At 41.1% G+C, this 17,399-nt stretch overlaps 1 long non-coding RNA gene across 1 annotated transcript in view; it reads left to right on the top strand.

Annotated features, from left to right (window-relative positions):
- Positions 1-17,399, top strand: part of LOC119156381 — a 96,465-nt gene that overhangs the window by 3,563 nt on the left and 75,503 nt on the right. Inside the window, exon 2 of the long non-coding RNA XR_005107105.1 lies at positions 11,965-12,035. This is a non-coding gene — a long non-coding RNA (uncharacterized LOC119156381). The remainder of the gene's footprint in view (positions 1-11,964; positions 12,036-17,399) is intronic.

Genomic DNA, 17,399 nt, shown 5'->3' with positions numbered 1-17,399 from the left:
ACGTGTGCATGTTTATGACTATGCAACGGTAAATGGACTTTGGCCGCGGAAATGTTGTCAATAAAGTGCAAAACCATCGGTGTATACATAAGCGCATTCCCTGCTTATTAGCGACCTGCTATAAACCCCTGTTGACATAGCTATTGGTTGTGCGTAATCATCGTGCGCATTTTTAACTATCACATTAAGATTCCCAGGTTCTTGTAAAATCAGTCACTACAGTATTTTCTTTTTTTATTAATACCTGTGTGTATGAGGTGTCTGACAGAGTTATTATCCACTTTGGTGATGAAAAACTCCTGCCGAGGTCCAGGAGAACAGGATTGTAAAGACCAGCATGATGTCTGTCTTATAAAGCGCTCATTCTTCTGACTGACCATCTGTGTGTGAAAAAGGACTGCTATTACGCAGCAGTAGTTTTGTTGAGTTTGGCCTTGATTTCTTTTTTCCAGGCTCTGCCTAGCAGAAAGGGAGGGAGAGAAGGGAAAAAGTGAATTTCATTGGGGAATGGAGGAGGTGGGGGTGGAGGGAAGGAGGGCTGAAAGCTTAAAAAATGAGTGACTGGTAGAAGAGTACAGTAAAGTCAGTGAATAATTTTACTGTCCTGGTCTAGCAGCTTGGGAATGTGCCATGCTAAACAATAACATCTTCCAAGCGAGAAAGGCAGAGAGGGAGGGGAAACTTAGGGTGAAGCATGGGGAGGGGACTGGAGGCAAGAGGGGGATTGGATCCTTGAGTACAGTCATTGCCAGTCCTTGGATCAGCTACTTTTTATTTTTCTTAATTTTTTTTCGTTAAATATTTGACACTGAGTCAATGCCCAGGATATAAAAATCTGTACTAGCCTGTTACCATTGCCTGACAACTGACATTACAGGTAGGCTACTGGCTTCAGATTTTGCCCACATAAACTAAATCATTATTGTTTCTTTGGAGCCTTATGGACCTCACTTTTCTAAAATCATCATATGGCACACAAGATCTAGAGGCAGGGCTCCAGGAAAGATGTAGGGCTGCCATGTAACTTGGTCTGGATCTTTTTAAATTTTCTTACCATCTGCCTACTGAAAATGTTATCCAGGGCCTTTTGAAGGCTTCATAGATTTATCCATGTTTACCAAATGTCTAATAGGCACTAATAGCTTATCAACTGAGACACCTCCTGCCAGTTTCTCTTAGCCAGGACTACAGTGCACATCTGGGATTTCGGCACAGAGGGCATCTTGATCAGTGTGCTGAGCTGCTAGAAAAAATTAAAGTAACTATGCTTGCACTGTGCAGTTACTGGGTGCCTTGGCAAGAAGTATGCTGCTTTGGGAAGCTTTGGGTAAACCTTATGGAGCGTGTCCTGCTCTGTTCCAGGCCGTTTTCTATGCCCAGTTAGCAACAGTGGCATGCTGCAGGAGTTTTGGTTTCATGTGTGCCATGCAGGATAGAGGAGGCTTTCAGGGCACGGTGGCCCAGAACAAAGGGGCTGTCAGTTCGCTGTTGGAGAAGCCTTCTTGCCCTGACAGAGATGGTATATGAGGCTTGGGCAGTGGCCACCCACAGCCTGGGTTTGGGCTCACATGAATACAATTTTTGTGGTATCTTGCAGACATCTGGTTTGGAGGAAACTGATGCTGTGACTGAATGTGGCCCTCAGTTCTTAGTTTAATTAAAAGTTAAACTGCAACAGGTCTGATGCACCATCTGGTGAGAAGATGTACTGTGTGTGCCTGGTTATACATGTGTGGTGTGCCCCTCCTCTTCCCCCAGCGCCAACACACCGGGACAGCGACATCGAACTGCTGCTGGAGCCGCAGGGGGTTTCATGCTTAAGCCTGCCTTTCATCAGTGGCTGAACAGGCCCCATGAGACACATTTCTCTGGAAAAGGTGCAGCAAACATGAGTTTCAGCTGCCAGATTGACTAGCAGGTTTTTCTGGAGGATATGAAACTGTAGCAGGCTCTGGGTTTGGCATGCAGGAGGATGGATGGAACTAAAAACCTGAGAACATTGCTGGGATATTGGATAATTTCAGGCATTTGAGCCAACGGTGATAGGAGGCAAATCCTGGATCAACACTGAACTGGTGTGAAAAAAACCTGGAAATCAAAAAGCCAAACAAGAAAAATATAAAAGAGATAGGAAGCTAAGCTTCCTATGTCAGTTTTTTTCTTAAAGAGATAACATGTATCATAGCATTGATGGAGACCTAGCAAGGAGGTGAGAGAGAGACGTGTTGCTTTACTAACTCATAACCCATGTCAGTTAAGAGGTATTTCATGCTTTTATGAGGATGGATTTGGCAAGCCTCCAAGAAATGGGTGAAAGTCATGTAGAAAACACTTCCCCAATTAGCTAGAACATCACAATGATGTAATTGAAGGACTGGCAATCACAGGAGGGGGAAGTTACTGACAAAAATCTGTTCCATGTTACCTGATCCTGATCTAAAAATGGGGATAAGCAGTAAAAGGACAGGATTTGCTAATGACACAAAACTATTCAGGAACATCTGAACTCAAATCAATCCCGGGGAGCTGCAGATGCTATTAGGATGCTGAATGGCTGAATCTTGTTTCTCAGATTATTTTCTAACCTTAATAAATGAAGAGTGAAGAAACTAGCTAAAATTCTATATATGCCATGAGTAGCAGGAATATATAGCTATTAGTAAATTCTATATATGCCATGAGTAGCAGGAAACAGCTATTCCCATCTGGGGGAAGCACCTGAGGTGTCATTATGGCTAGCTCTGGCAACATCACTTCAAAACAATGGCAGAGCCAGCTAGAATGCTAGGAGTTGGTAGGAAGGGAATAGAAATCAAAGTATAGAGCATCATGCCACAGAGCATTCACACCTAGTCTTCTATGTGAAACTCTGGAAATACTGTAATTTAAAAATCCCAAAGATTTTAAGAAGAAACGGAGAAATAGATCATAAGGATGCTATGGAATGAATTCTACATGACAAAGAGCTTGATGGACTTCCTGTGCTGTAAAAAAGTGACTGTGGGGGAAAGACGATCATTATATTTAAAAGCAGCAAGGGTGAATGAAGGATAGAGGAAGTGAATAAGGAGCTATTTCTCTATTCATTTTCTAACTAAACAGAACTACAAACACTCACTGAAATTCTCATAGCTGATTTTAAACAAGCAAAAGGAAGGGCGATGAAGTCATGGACCTCATTGCCACAGGATGTTGTCTTGGACAAAAGCATAAGCAGGTTCAGAAAAGGATTAGGCAAATTAAATGAGGATGCGTTCATGAGTCTCTAATAAACATGGTGGTGCAGGTGAGAACTCTCAGTTCAGGTAGTCTCTAAGCTGGTAGCTGAATGGATACAGCAGGGAAAGGATTGCTCTGTATATACCCCTTTTCTTATAGCTGTTATTAGACCAGACTACATAGACCTTTGTTTGGCTCCGTATGGCAGTACCAGGTTATGAAATACACTTTTTTTCCTACTTTGTAGCATAAGAAGTGACTGCTTGTCAGCCCGGTACAAATGGCAGAACACATCGCCGGATGAATGGGGAGGGTGTTTCTGGAGGGTGTTTTGTGAGGAGGTGGGCCCTGCACAGTGTGCTAGGAGAACAGCACTTGTGGCAAGGGTGCCCATGTTCCTTTCTGGCTTTACAAGTGAAGGGGATGATGGAAAGTACTACAAGGCAATGTGCTCTTCATTTGGTACAGAGCATCTGTCTTCGTCCCAAAGGTGATTGAAAACACATTTTTACAACAGAGAAAATGAATGGCCACAGTTAATTTGGTAGACGTGAATCTGCTCTGGGAAAGTGAACAACTGCTGATCAGAGGGTCACGTTCTTGCTGATAGCGTGGCTGCTGATTTTTTTCCATATCGGTGTCAAAGAGGGAAAACAGCAGCTCCTATGCCAATGAGAGGTCTATCTGTTGTGAGTGTCAGCACTTTGTAAACTACTTCACTGTACTCCCTGCCTCTTCTCTTTACCTCTTAGCCACTGCTTTAATAAATATTTTAGATGAAGAGATATTCTCTGCAAGACCTAAATATGCTGTGTAGATGTACTGTAAATGTGTAGGAGAACAGAACCCCTTTTACCATCTGTTCTGGCTTCCACTCACAAAAATCTGCTGATAAAAATGAGTAGGATAGACTGAGAGAAGTCAGGTGAAAAAGTTAACGTGGTCTCATTCAGACATAAAAGCTGATATTAAAAAAAAATAATCACCAAAACACTTGATAAGAAATCTATGTGAGCAGACTGATTTTTAGAGTGTAACTTAAATGAGTTGTGCTGAGGGTCTGCAATACTTAATTTACGTTAAGAGTATTTTTACTTTTTTTTTTTTTCACTTCTCATTTTTGTCCAGAAGTGGAAGTGCAGGAAATCCCTCAAGAAAGGCAGTTCTGGAGGTTTCCAGCTCATTTTGGGGCTCTAGAGATTCAGATAGTTTGGGTAAACCTGTGAACTTTTGGATGTTTATCTGAACTGAACCTGAACTCTAAATCTTCTAGGGTTCATCCAGTTAAGTCAAAGGGAGGAAGGCCTGTAATGATAATTCTAATGTTCTTTTCTCATTCAGCCATGGATATGACCCTCCTCAGCCTCCTGAGAATTTCTATGTGCTGCATTAAACAAAGAGAAAGTTAAATAACGTGTATCATATATGCACAATTAAACATTGTACGCACCATTACAGTCAGCTGCTATACATCCCAGTTGGCAGTGGCTGCCTTTGTAGGAAGATTTAGCTAGAAAGCAGATGACTGTTTCCAACCTGACATTGTCTCTAATTACATCTTTCATGTCAGACAGAGATAACTTGCGAAAAAACACTAGAAACAAAATTACTGAGCTGTAGTAAGCAAAGCAATAAAAATAAAAGAAAGCTCATTAAATAAACACATACATGAATATGTAGTGTTCATTCTGTCAAGTTTTTAGACGTAAATGTAGTAACTTATTCCTTGTGTGACCTTGTAGTCACAGCATCTGAGTTCTTGATGTTTATCTATGGAGACCTCTGGGAAACAGGGGAGCAGTTTATAATCTCTATTCTATAGAAAAGAATTTTCTATACTACAAAGATAACATCACAGCCTTTCTGATGTCAAAGACAAAGCACTGGCTGATTTTTTCTTGCTGCAAGATTTTACTAGTAGAAGTTAATGTAAGAAATGCACAGCAGAGTGAAGAATGGCATCAAGATTTCCATCTACTTTGTCAAACTATCCACACATACCCCATCATCCACCACAGTTATCACTGGGTCAAATTTGTACTCATGTATTACATGTAAGGAAGCCGTGATTTGTTCCCTGGGGGTTCTTCAGCTTGAAAACACCCAGAAGTGCTACCCTGACCTAGCTCTCATACCTTCTCTCTTTTTGAGACTGCATCAGGGACGACAGTGCTCTTGCAGACATTAACAAACAGGTGTGGTGAAAACATAGGGCCTGTATTAACAGTATCTTTCCAGGTGCAAGAAAATTAATGGCTAGAAAAATGCATAACTAAATGCCCTTTGTTGAACCTGCAGATGAGTGATTTGGTAGCAAGTCTGAAGAAGCAGTGTGCTTCATTGTTGAGGTTTGGAAACGTGATGCCTTCTGTTCCTGTCACCTGCCTTTGGCACCTAGGTGAGCACCACCATTAGGAGCCTTTGGTGCCCTGTCCAGTTTGTGGAAGGAGGGCTAGTGACCGTGTTGGTAGATCTGGCTCACTTTCTGGTGGTGCTTAGAGTTACAAGGGATAAATCTAAAACTTACTTCCCAAATGTCTTCCCAAGGCATACTTCTAATGTTTATGGAATCACTATGACTGTGTTACCACAGCAGCAACCATTTATGCCTTTGGAGCTGCTGCCACTGCAGGGGAAAATCGGAAGAGCTCATTTTATTTTCAGAGGAATTTGAAAACCATCAGTGCTCAGTTTGAGCTCCTGGGTTTTCCACAGATCTTGGCATTCTGCAGGGGTATGCTGCTCTCATCAGCTTCTCTATGTGGGAGCAGCTGCATGTTGAGACCCCTTCAGAACCGTAAGGACTGCTCTCAGGTCCTTCAGTCACATGAGATCTGAGTTGCAAAGTTCAGACTGGGCTTGTTCACAGATTTTTGACAGGACTCTCAAACAAATTCTGGTTAATTTATACTTTTGAACAGGAACTCTGTGGGATTTAGTAATTTTGTGGGATTTAGTAATTTTGTGGGATTTAGTAATTTTGTGGGATTTCCAGATTTTTTGAAATTTGGCTAGCTTTCTGTTTTCTTTTTTTGTGTGGATCCATGCAGGCATGACGTTCATAGAAAGGAAGCTATGAAAGCTGTAGCTTAAGGAATGATTTTCATCAGTCCCTGTGAATGGGGTCTTCCAGTCTGACATATATTGCACACCTTACTTCACATTGCACTCAGTCTTTCTAAAATACCATCTCCTGGAGAGTATGCTTGAATAAAACAAATCTAAACTCATCCAGCTTCTAGGAACATCCTATTGGAAAAATTTGTTTGTTCCCCCGGCCTAATGAAACCAATGCAATGGAGTACTAAGCAGGAGAAAGATATTAATGAACAAATCCTCTAGAGGCTTAGGAGAAATGCCCATGCCAGCAGGATGCAGGAATGCCTCCTAGACATACTTAACCTGGTATGTGCAACTGTGTTTACACAGCAAATCAAAGATTAGTTTCTTTACACAAGGTCCAAGGAGATCTGAACCAGGGGAATTATACTTACTTGAAGGATACAGCATAGGGAACTTCTTATGATCAAAGATAGCTTTGGGGCCTTTCCCAGAGATCAAACTCTTAGCCTCAGCTTGAGATATAGGTATAAAATTGATTCAAATGCTCACTGTCTAAACCTTTTTAGTTTATTTAAATATACATTGTTCCTCTGTTTTTGTCCTAGTGTTGTTAATATTTATTTTGCCATCCAAGGAATGGTTATGACTTTCTTTTGAAACCAGAGTATTGGGTGCAAGCTTACAAAATTGAATACTTGCGGGAATATTTAGATGTGAGTCTTGCAATATCTTTTATTCTGAAAATGTTTTACAGAGAAGTCTCCCTGAAAGCAGGTCACCGTCAGCAGTAAGATTCTAGCACTGATGTAGCTTTATCTCAGACAGAGAGAGAAAAGCCAGGCAATAAAACAGGATTATCAGTGGAAATGAAAACATTCAAAGGAGTGAAGCATAAGTATAAACAGTCTCTCTCACATGCCCTCAAAAGAGGATCTTTCAACTGAGGCTTCAGATAAGGAAACGTTTCCACTAGAGATGCAATTAGGAGAAATAATTGGGCCAGTTGAACTCTGGGTCGTTGACCCTGGACCTCATTGTGACTTAGGTCTGATTCTGCCCTGAGCAGGAATAGGCCAGGGAACGTGACTATAACGCTATCTTTGTGGAGCTAAGATTCATCCCTTTCTGAGTCTGAATGCCACAAGTTAAAGCACTGACTCTTAATATTGCCAGACAGTGGGGAAATGAAGATCCAGATCTGGACGGGGATCTATGCAGCATGGTTTGGATCCCCATTATCCCTAGGGCACTGTAGCATGCTATAACACTTTTACTTTCCCTTGTTGCACTTACTTATTTGTGAGTCATGCAATTCTGTCAGCTCACAGCTCAGTTTCTTCTCTCCTGATGAAGTCTGAGAATGGTGATTAACGTCTTATGTTTTGTTGTGCCATGAGTTGCCATGGGAATGAGCACGAGGTTGCAAATCTAATGAAGTATCCTATCTTATGGAACAAAGAGCAGGAAGTGGTGACAATGTAGGCAAGAAGCCTTATGTGAAAGTCTCTTGTCTGAGATCAGTTTAGGTGAGCCTGGCTGTCCTGGTACTTCCTATCTTGTCTTTTAGCACATCAGGAAATCTTATTAGAACTTGCTTTTGTCAGGAATTACTTAAATATGGCATTTACAGCCTAATTTCCTATGTGCTTTTTAAAATAATGGCTGTGAAATTCTTGTTGTTTACTGACTGGAAGTTTTTTACTTGCAGAAAAAGGAAGAAAATATACCTAAAAGCAAAAATATATGGAGCAAAAATTCAAGAACTGCTGAGAAAAATGCCAACACCCTCCTTTCTAGCTGAGGATGCAGTGCTCTGCAGTGGGTGTACTGGGAGGAGTGTAAAACCACAGCAATATTAGAGGGATACTTTCATTGCTAAACTGTCGAAACAGCTGCTAATCTGCAGTGTAGGGACTTCCCAGGGCAGGGATTGTATCTTGACCTTTGTGTTTTATAGCCAGTGGTCCTCACTTCCTTCACCTCTAATACGCTTCAAAATTATACAGGATTTTGCAGACTGGAAGAAACATCTCACGCTGCACAAAGTTATTAGAAAGGGTGGTACAATCTCTGAACAGCTAGTATTATTGTTTCCTAGTCAGTGACACTGCCAAGTGTGAGGAAGCTGAAGTCTTCCTGTACAAGTATTTCCCATAATTTGCACCTTAATTTCCACCATGCTAAGTAAAATCACTTCCTGTCCAGGTGTGGGCTTTTTTTTTTTCCCTCTTTGGGCATGTGAAAAGACTGGAAAATCATACGGATAATGCAGTTGCTCAGTGTTGTCCTTTTCCAGAACTCTGGTCCACACGGCGTGCAGGATTGTGCTGGGAATTCCCCCCTCGTGCTTGAGCCCTGCCTGCAATTTATAGGAGAGGGATGGAAGTCCTGACATTTGGAACACAGCAAGGCCTATTGCTTATTTCCCAGTAGAATTTTTGACTTAAAAGATTTAGTTGCTTTTCTATATTAAATGGAGTGAATACTTCAGTGTTTTTGACTCAAGGTCCATCAACATATCTTCATGTTTTGTCAAGGGGCCCAGCTGCCAATTTGCAGTGGAAGTGCTGTTAGCAGTGGTGGTAATCCAGCATGGTGGTCTAAGAAAAGAATAGGAGCCAGACATTTGTGTTTGGGCTCCAGTTTTCTTTCTTGTATTTGGCTACAGTCACCAAAATCAAAGCTTTAAAAGAAGTCTCTAGTTTGTGATAAACAAGATGGTCACCCCAGAATCAGGATCCTCCCTGCTTTTGAAAATGCTGTCTCTTACCTGTGTACGTGTTTCTTGATCTGTCGACTCTCAATGATGCTGTATTTCTTAGAACAGACGTGGCTGTTTGGTAGATATTTGCAGTGCAATGGTTAGATCTAAGAAAATAAGTGTGTGAATAAAAGGCTAGGTTTTTGGTTTTGGTCTGTAATTGCAAACTGAGAATAGAGTAGGAAAATCATACAAAACTGGATTATATATTTGAGACTTTAATCTCTGCCATTAAATCTCCATCTCTCACTATCATTTTCTCTCCTTCATGCACACACGTCCCTGGGCCTCATACGCTCTGCTCTGGCTCCTGGCTCATCCCTGCTGTCACCACAGTGGCATTTGGCAGTCCCTGAGGTGAGAGAGGGAGCTAAAAGTGTGCTGTGTGGTGTCCTGCAGCTCTGCCTTGATACGAAACACATTTCCTACCTCCAGGACGCTTTTTCATGTCTTCCTTTCCTGAGTGTTCCCTCTTCCTCTACCCCCACAGGACAGCACTCCCTTTCCTTTAAGAAAAGTTTTATATTCAGATTACTAATTTTAACCTGATTATTGTTTGTGAAGCAAATAATTGGAAGAAGTCAGTTATTGGTTAATAGTGCTTTAGTGGTAAATCAGTTCCAGCAGCTTGCTGTGCTGCTGCTAGCATGAGTCCGCGTGCTTCTCAGCTAGAAGCTCTCGTCTCTCTCCTCCCCTCTCTCCCTCTCTGAGATCCTTTGCTAGGTCCATATGGTGTTGGGGATGTAAGCACTTCAGAGGAGCATTTCAATATACAGTTATGATTCCAATTTTTGGCATCAGCTTTTTATTACAAGTTGTTGCCTGGCTGGAGGCGTGAGAGACTGGGAGCAGGGAGGGTTCTCGACCATGTGTGAAGCAAGGAGACAGCAGGCAGCAGTAGCAGAAATAATACAATAACTTTTCTCTGGAGCATGAAAATGGGGTCTGGAGCAATCCCCTTGGCCTCTAATCTCTTGCTAATCTGTAGCTGTCACTAGCTCTGGGGTTTATAGCAGGGACCATGACAGTGTTTCTGGGAGGAAGGGTCAAGATTTCAACCACAATAAAAGTTGTAGCTCAAGTTAGTAGCATGTATAGTGTTTTGGTCTGGTATAAAAAAGGGTGCGTAAAGTATGAAATCCATATCTCTGTTTTAAAATAAGACCTGTTCTAGGTACTGGTGCTCATTTTCTACATTGTCTTGGGTTTGATTTTCATGTAGGTCTAAAAATGTAATGAAAATATAAGCAGATGTGTTTCTATGATAATACAGAATAAGCTCCTCATATACAGCAATTTGGTTTGCATTTTATATTAGGCAGAAGTTGATACTTATAAATAAGATCACTAAATGCAACCATATTTCCAAACAGACCCAGTAACAATTGTAAGAGATTGTGTGAAATTATTAGTGAATGAGAGACTCAACATAATATGCTCTGATTAGCAATTACAAAACCTAGAGATGCAAAGTTAAAACTAAACTCAAAAAGGAACGAAAAGATGTCAGGGACAGATATGCTCAGCTTTAGGGTCTGTCCTGAAGTGATCTTGTGTAGTAGCCTCATGATACCAGACATTATTACCATGCACACAATACCACACACAGCAATCCCTAACAAAGTGCTCATGTACCATGGTCGATGGGAAAACCAGAAACCAAGAAACCAGACATTCCCCAGGGCACAAAGGGTGCAAAAGCATCAGACTGTCTTAGCATGGAACCAGGTCTCATCCAGCTGAAATTATGAACTCTAGTCCAACACCAGCCCTGCTAAGCATAACCTGGTCACTTTTTGATTATGTGGGTCCCTGTGTACCATGTTCCCTTGTGCTCTGGGTTATGCTGGGCTTATAAAATTAATAAGAACCAGAGCAGTCTTCTTGAGCACCTGAGGGAAAGAGCGCGGGTATGCCCTGAGGAGGTGACTGAGAGCTGGATTTGCTGGGCTGTAGCATGGTGAAGCAGCTGGATGGTGGCTCTGGAGGGGCAGTACTGGAAATCGGAGGTTCCCAGTGAGGTGCAGGTTCTAGGTGTGTGTGGGTTTTCTGTCTTACTTTCAGGTGCTTTTGCCTCCTCACAAACTATTCAGGGAGCCAAGGTGCCTAAATGAGGGTTTGAGATCCCACTTCGGAGTCAGGAGTGAGGTGGACTGCATGATCCTGTGTACTCCAATTGCCTGTAAGAGAAAGCTTTGTGGTCTGTTAAATCTTGGATGAGTTTAGGGCCTTCCTGAAAGTAGTTAGGGAACAAATGAGTGTACAGAGTCCTTCTGAAGGAGAAAAGAATGAGAGTATTCCACAGAGACATATTAAAGTCAATCCAAAGCAAACTGATGACTTTACAACCCTCAAGCAAAGTGCCCCGGATCATTTGTTTTGTGCAACAGGATCGTGTATGAAATATGAAAATGTGTACATGACCTTCTTTTAAACTGCTGTGATTTATTGCTGCCAGAACCACGAGGGAATCAAGATGAGCTTATGAAGAAATCAACATTATGTGGGATTGCAAAATGATGCTAGGTCTGACGAATCTTTTCTGAAACCCTTTAACCACAAGAAATCTGCTGCTTTACTCAGATGTTGCAGAATGGAGATGTCATCCACTCTGATTCCAAAAAGCCTTAGGTCTCTAAATGATTTTCAGGAAGGTGATGTTTGCCTTTTTTTAGTATTAGTGTTTGTGTTCCATGCAATCTTCTGCATGCCCATGCTGAGAAACTTGAATGATGCTGGGTTTATTTTCTTTGGCAGCATAAAACAACCCAATTTACTTTTTTCAGATTATTCAGTAACATTTTTTTTCCTTCCTCTGCTAAACACACTTTAGTTTAAAAAATACTATGTGCTTTCATATTTATAATTTGATGTGTGATTCTCCTGTTTTCTCCACCCTTCTCAATACCTTTGTTCTGCAGCTGCTATCTTCAGGTGATAGTTCTGAAGCAGGCAGAGGAACAGTGGGGAGAACCACAAATCTCAGCTTGAGGTAAGTCTGGTCTGACTCACCATTACTTTGTGATTGTGTATGACAGACAGGGATTTCTTTTTCCTAATTTTTTTTTAAAAAATTAGAAAAACTTTGTTCTCAGACAAGGTTAATCATTTTAGTCAAAGTTTCCAATCTTCTGATGAAAAATCAGATCCTGTAATGTTTATTATTATTGCCATGTGTTATTGTTACTGCCATCACTTTCAGTTAAACCTGTGAGTTTGTTTTGCTTTTATTTTCAGATGAAAGTTTTTGCCTTGGGACCTTAATTTGAAAGTGATTTTTTTAGTTTGGGTCTGGTTTGGTAACATACTGTCCTTCAACAGGGATGAAATCAGCTCAGGAGGTGCTTGGTTCAAGTGTCAGGATTTCAGGACTGGCCTTAGAGTAGAGGAGCTGCTTGACAGGTCATGCTTTGTTTCCTTTCCCTCTGCTTCTACCTTCTCCTTGTGTGAATGGAACAGTTGGTACCAAGGAGCTGATGTCCACGTGAAATGCATTTCAGATGCTCTACCTTGAACTGTTCCTAAACTGGTCCTGTAGGTTGCATACCTGTAACTTGTTGGAGTGCAGTAGGTGTGCTGCTGGAGTGGGTCTTCCAATTTAGTTTCATAATCCATCTTGTGAGCCCTAAGGCTGTTTGAAGTGCAAACCAAAGCATGGTAAGATGATGAGGACATTTTCTTCAAAAGCTTGCTCCTGATTTGAAACAGAAAGCTAGTGTAATCACACTTCCTTTATTTCTTTGCTCAGTGATTCCTGACATATTATCCTCTATGTGAATATCCTTGCATGGTCAAATCTTCAGAAATGCAGCTGTGATCTCATGCAAACTTAAGCATTATGGGCCTTTATACAGTAAAAAAGAAAAAAAATAAGCTAGTATTACAAGAAGTCCTGTGGGATGTGCATTAAAACTGTGTGAATTGTTGTCCTCCCTGTGCTTCAGGTCATTTATGTGCCATCTGGAGCAAGTTCTTGTGTGAAATTTTTATCAGTTCAAAATGTGGACTAATTTTCCCATATTTGGTGGCTTTCAGCATTAAGTTTTTCAAAGCCTCATGCTATCCATGGTGTCAACTACTCTTTTTACCTGGCCTGGATTCTCTTCCACTTATATTACACCCTCACTTTTACATAAACTCTACTTCTGCCCTGTTTTGGCTTATCACCCGTAAAATAGTCAACTGCCTTCTGAGATAAAAGCACAGATGATAGCAATGTGATGTGTCTATCCACCCCAACCCAACTTAAATCTGGTAGTGAAAGATGCCCTGTTAAGTTTAGGATTACTTTCATCTGTCAACCACTGGTGTAAGTAGAACTACAGATCCAAAGAATATAGTGCTATATTACCCATATTTTTCTACATCTGTGTGTCTATAAGAAAACTATGGTCTAACATGCTTGGATGTTTCTAGTATGTTAAATATATACAACAAACAACCATTAATGAGTTTTAAAACTGTGATGCTTATTCAGTCTACTCAGTGCTCTTGAATGTGAGCCAACATTAATTCAAGCCCAGTTGATCCTAATAAGTAACTAAGACCCCATTTCATAAACATGCAATTCTAGCTTGTTATTTCTGGCACTGCCATTAAACAAAAGTCTCTACCCTCAGAACGACAGAATTAAGGGATTAGGGATAAACTGAAAATCGTGAATAATTCGCAGTTTCTTCCCTCCTCTTCTCCTCACTAAAGGCAACTCTAGAGGGGCTCAAAAACTGCTCTCAGTTGTATACCTTTTCTTTTGTGAGTTATATACAGGAGTGTGACCAGCCAGTGCAATGGGATTTGCTTATATGAGTGGAGTCTGTAGGACTGGATATATCTAATACTATCACCATCACAGGTAGGACACTAGTGTCACTAGGACAAAACACCAACACCTGCACTAAAAGCTGCTACTAACACAGCCACCCTGAACAGGGATCTTTAGTGCCTCCCTATAGTGTATTGTCCCAATATGTATTTCTTTTCAAAAGAAATCTCTGACATTTGCACAGAATATATGACATTTTTTACTAAGATGCATTCAGTGTCATTTCTTACCCTGATCCTTCAGATAATCTGGGACATGTGTTATACTTGTTCCTTAAGTAGATTTTCTCTTCTACTTCTCTGATTTTGCAGAAAAATATTTTATGAAGATCTTGTGGAAAAGGAGAAACTTTGCAGCAAGTTATCAGGAGACGTGTTTTATTACATAAAATCCAGTGGTGTAGGGGTTCAGATTAAAGCAACATAGACTGAAAACCAATGTATTTCTCAATACAGACATTTCTTACTCATCCTTTATCTCTACCATGCCACTGGATTTCTCATGCAGTTGTTGAAGTCTTAGAGCTGTAGAATATAGTTTTAGGACTGTCCTTTTATGAGTTTGTACAGTGCCCAGTCTCTGGTGCCTTTGGCTTCTAGGCATTATGGTGATATGGAAAAAAGCAAGATGTAAAGACTTTGCCTTCCTCTTGCAAGTGAGAATTATTTGCTTGCATGCATAAAGTCTGAGTTGCTAACATTCTCTTTTGCTCAAACTCTAAGCTTTCTTGCTGATGCTGCAACATTTGTATAACGCTGTTGTATTTTTGCAGCATTGTGCCAAAATTAAAAAAGGGTCTAGTTAAATTAAAAATTGGGATACTAATGGCCTTATAGACTTGCTGTCTTGTTTATTCAGTGTCAGTGAATGGCTGTACTGTTCAGCAGCATGCATTAATTTTTCTCAAGCGGTTGCTGATGTTGTTATCGTTCTGGGCTCTCTCTTTTCTTCATGTGCAATTGTTATTTTTATCGAAGCATATGGGGAGAATGCTGTGCACACAGCTGTGTGAGGAACGAATTCAGAAAAGGCCAAGTCAGTTTGTAAGAGAAATCAGGTGTATTGCCATCAAGTTTTGGGTCAGTAGCCAGGCACCAAGTGACTTGGCTTTCTTGAAAAACAGACTAAGGCTTTTAATTTCTGAACAGAATGGGGGAATGCGTGCAACCCACAGAGACTGGAGTCTCTCCAGGCCTATCTAACATAATGAGAGAATTCTTTGTGAAATGCATAATATGATGACATTTTAGTGGCGCGTGAAAGATTTGATTACTTTTCCATAACCTACAATAATTGGAATGTTCTTTTGCAATCCCGTTCTTGGTGAGGACTAGGAATGTGTAATGTCACCATATATCTGCCTCAGAGACATCTCCAGGGCAGCGTGTGGTGATATGGAAAAATGGGTTAAAAAGACTTTTTGAAGCCCCAAAGAAATTTACAGGCATGTTCATCTGGGAAAACATCCAGAAGATGAATTCAGAGTCACAACCACAAGTCTGAGGAAAGGAAAGATGGTCTGGTCAAGGTTTGGTGAGTGCTGTGGTGGCCAGCAAGTTAAGGGTGAGCACCTGGCCCAGTCTGGCACATCTGTGTGGCATTTTGCAGAAGGGAAGAAGGGGCACGCTGCTGGATCGTGCTCCAGGATGGGCCAGCACAACTCTGGTCCATGAGAGTGAGGTCTGGTCCCAGTCGGGCTGGACTGGCTGGCAAAAAGGCAACCGAGTCCTGAGCTGCCTCTTCGTCTCCTTTCAGTGCAGCTGGCTCCCTGTCACCATCCCGAGGGGGTCCACATACCTGCTGGGCTTTCCTGGGGCTGGTATGGTTTCTCCTCAAGTTTGGCTATGGAGGTCTTGGTCCTCTGGGTGACAGGCAAAGTCTGGCTGTGCCATCTCAGTGCCGGGCCCCTGGCTGGCTCGCCCCTGTGGCCTTACAGGGTTGATACTAAAAGGATGGCGTATTCCCAAGGAGTTTTATAGCGAAGGGCAGAGAAACAGAAAAGAACAAAATTACATTCATTCCTGGCTGAGGGCTGAAAACTAAGACAGACTTAGTTTTGATAGTCATTAGTATTTATCCACGTGTGAGGAGTAAGTGAACAATACAGAAGGGATTTCGGCAGTTTGCAACACAGGAGATTTTTAACATCATCTAACATCCCTGGCTAGCACAGGTGGTAGGTTAGCATGGTTTTCCACAGCAAAGCTTATCTGATACATTGAAAGGCATGATTTAGCATTTCAGCAGTGGTAAAGAACAATCAAAATCTATTAAATTGGTTCTTAGTATTCAGGACGTGTATGCTCTTGCAGCATAGTAATACTCCTAGATAGTATGTTAGGGTTTTGTGTGTGACGTATGGGCACCGAGCAGCTCTGTCACAGTTTAGCATCACCCTGATACAAGCCATAGTGAACCACAGAAGGAAAGGATAGTTTCTACCCTGTGGAAATGGCAATTGGAAATTCAGGAGGAATCTCATGGGTTGGGATTCCAGCACAGAGAGCTGCACTGGTGTATGAAACAGGAATAGACAGGCATTGGGTGATATCCATTTGAACAGCTTGGGATTGCTCTAAAGGTAAACCCGATCTTTTCACTCCCAGTAACAAATCCTTGCCAGCAGAGGACTGTATGTATTTAGTCACCGAGGACAGGGTATATATTACTCAGCATGGCTGTTTTATCAGACTGTGAATAGACAGTTCTTTCACATTTTATATTGTGTAAACACAGAAAGACAGTTGATAGAGTGGTTTGCAACTGGACTGTCTTGACACAGCATTTTGTGAGGACACAGAATACTTTGAAAGGCTGTTTCTAATGTAAAAGCATTAAACCATTTAGTTTGGTTTATGGACTAGTTTCATTGACGAGTTAGATCATGAATAGTCTGGTGCAAAGGAGCTAATATCTATAAGGGGCTGAAAGAATAGAAAGGGATTTTAGGAGTTATATGTTGACAGAAGATGAGCTATGCTACATCATGCCCGTTTGCCAAATTAATTGTTTATTTCAATATTTATAAAATTGAATAGGAAACAGATGGTAGAAATAGAGATGCTTGTTAGGTTTCTGTAATGGAGAAAGGAGAAAGAGAGAGAGGAAATCAGAATCTCACCATAAGAGAGGAACAGGAAATTAAAATGTCAGGCAACTGACAAATCTGCTGGACCACACACAAATATAAAGAGGTTTCTCATAGGATCTCTAAAGCATTTTAAATTTAAGTCTTCTCTCTTTTGCCACCCAGAAATCAGAATAAAGATATTTTTTTTTTTAAAAAAAGAGGAAAGTCAAAACACACCCTCAACCCAGTTGTTAGAATATAGTATTGAAAATGTCTTTGGAAAAATGTCTGAGTAGTTTGGAAAAGTCTTACTGTAGTATCTAGTAAGAAGACACAGAAGAGAAGAGATGAGTTCATGACTCATGTATCCAGTTTGGCATCCTTGTCCTTGGCAGTTAAAAATTCATAGTCTTTGCAAAGACTGGTGCTATGGCAGGCAAAGGTCTTGCAGACTAGGATTAACA

The sequence above is a fragment of the Falco rusticolus genome, chromosome 12, assembly GCF_015220075.1.
Source record: "Falco rusticolus isolate bFalRus1 chromosome 12, bFalRus1.pri, whole genome shotgun sequence".
In the NCBI taxonomy this organism is placed as follows: domain Eukaryota; kingdom Metazoa; phylum Chordata; class Aves; order Falconiformes; family Falconidae; genus Falco; species Falco rusticolus.
The sequence above is the reverse complement of the archived record's forward strand: the minus strand, read 5'-3'. Positions and strand labels throughout refer to the sequence as shown.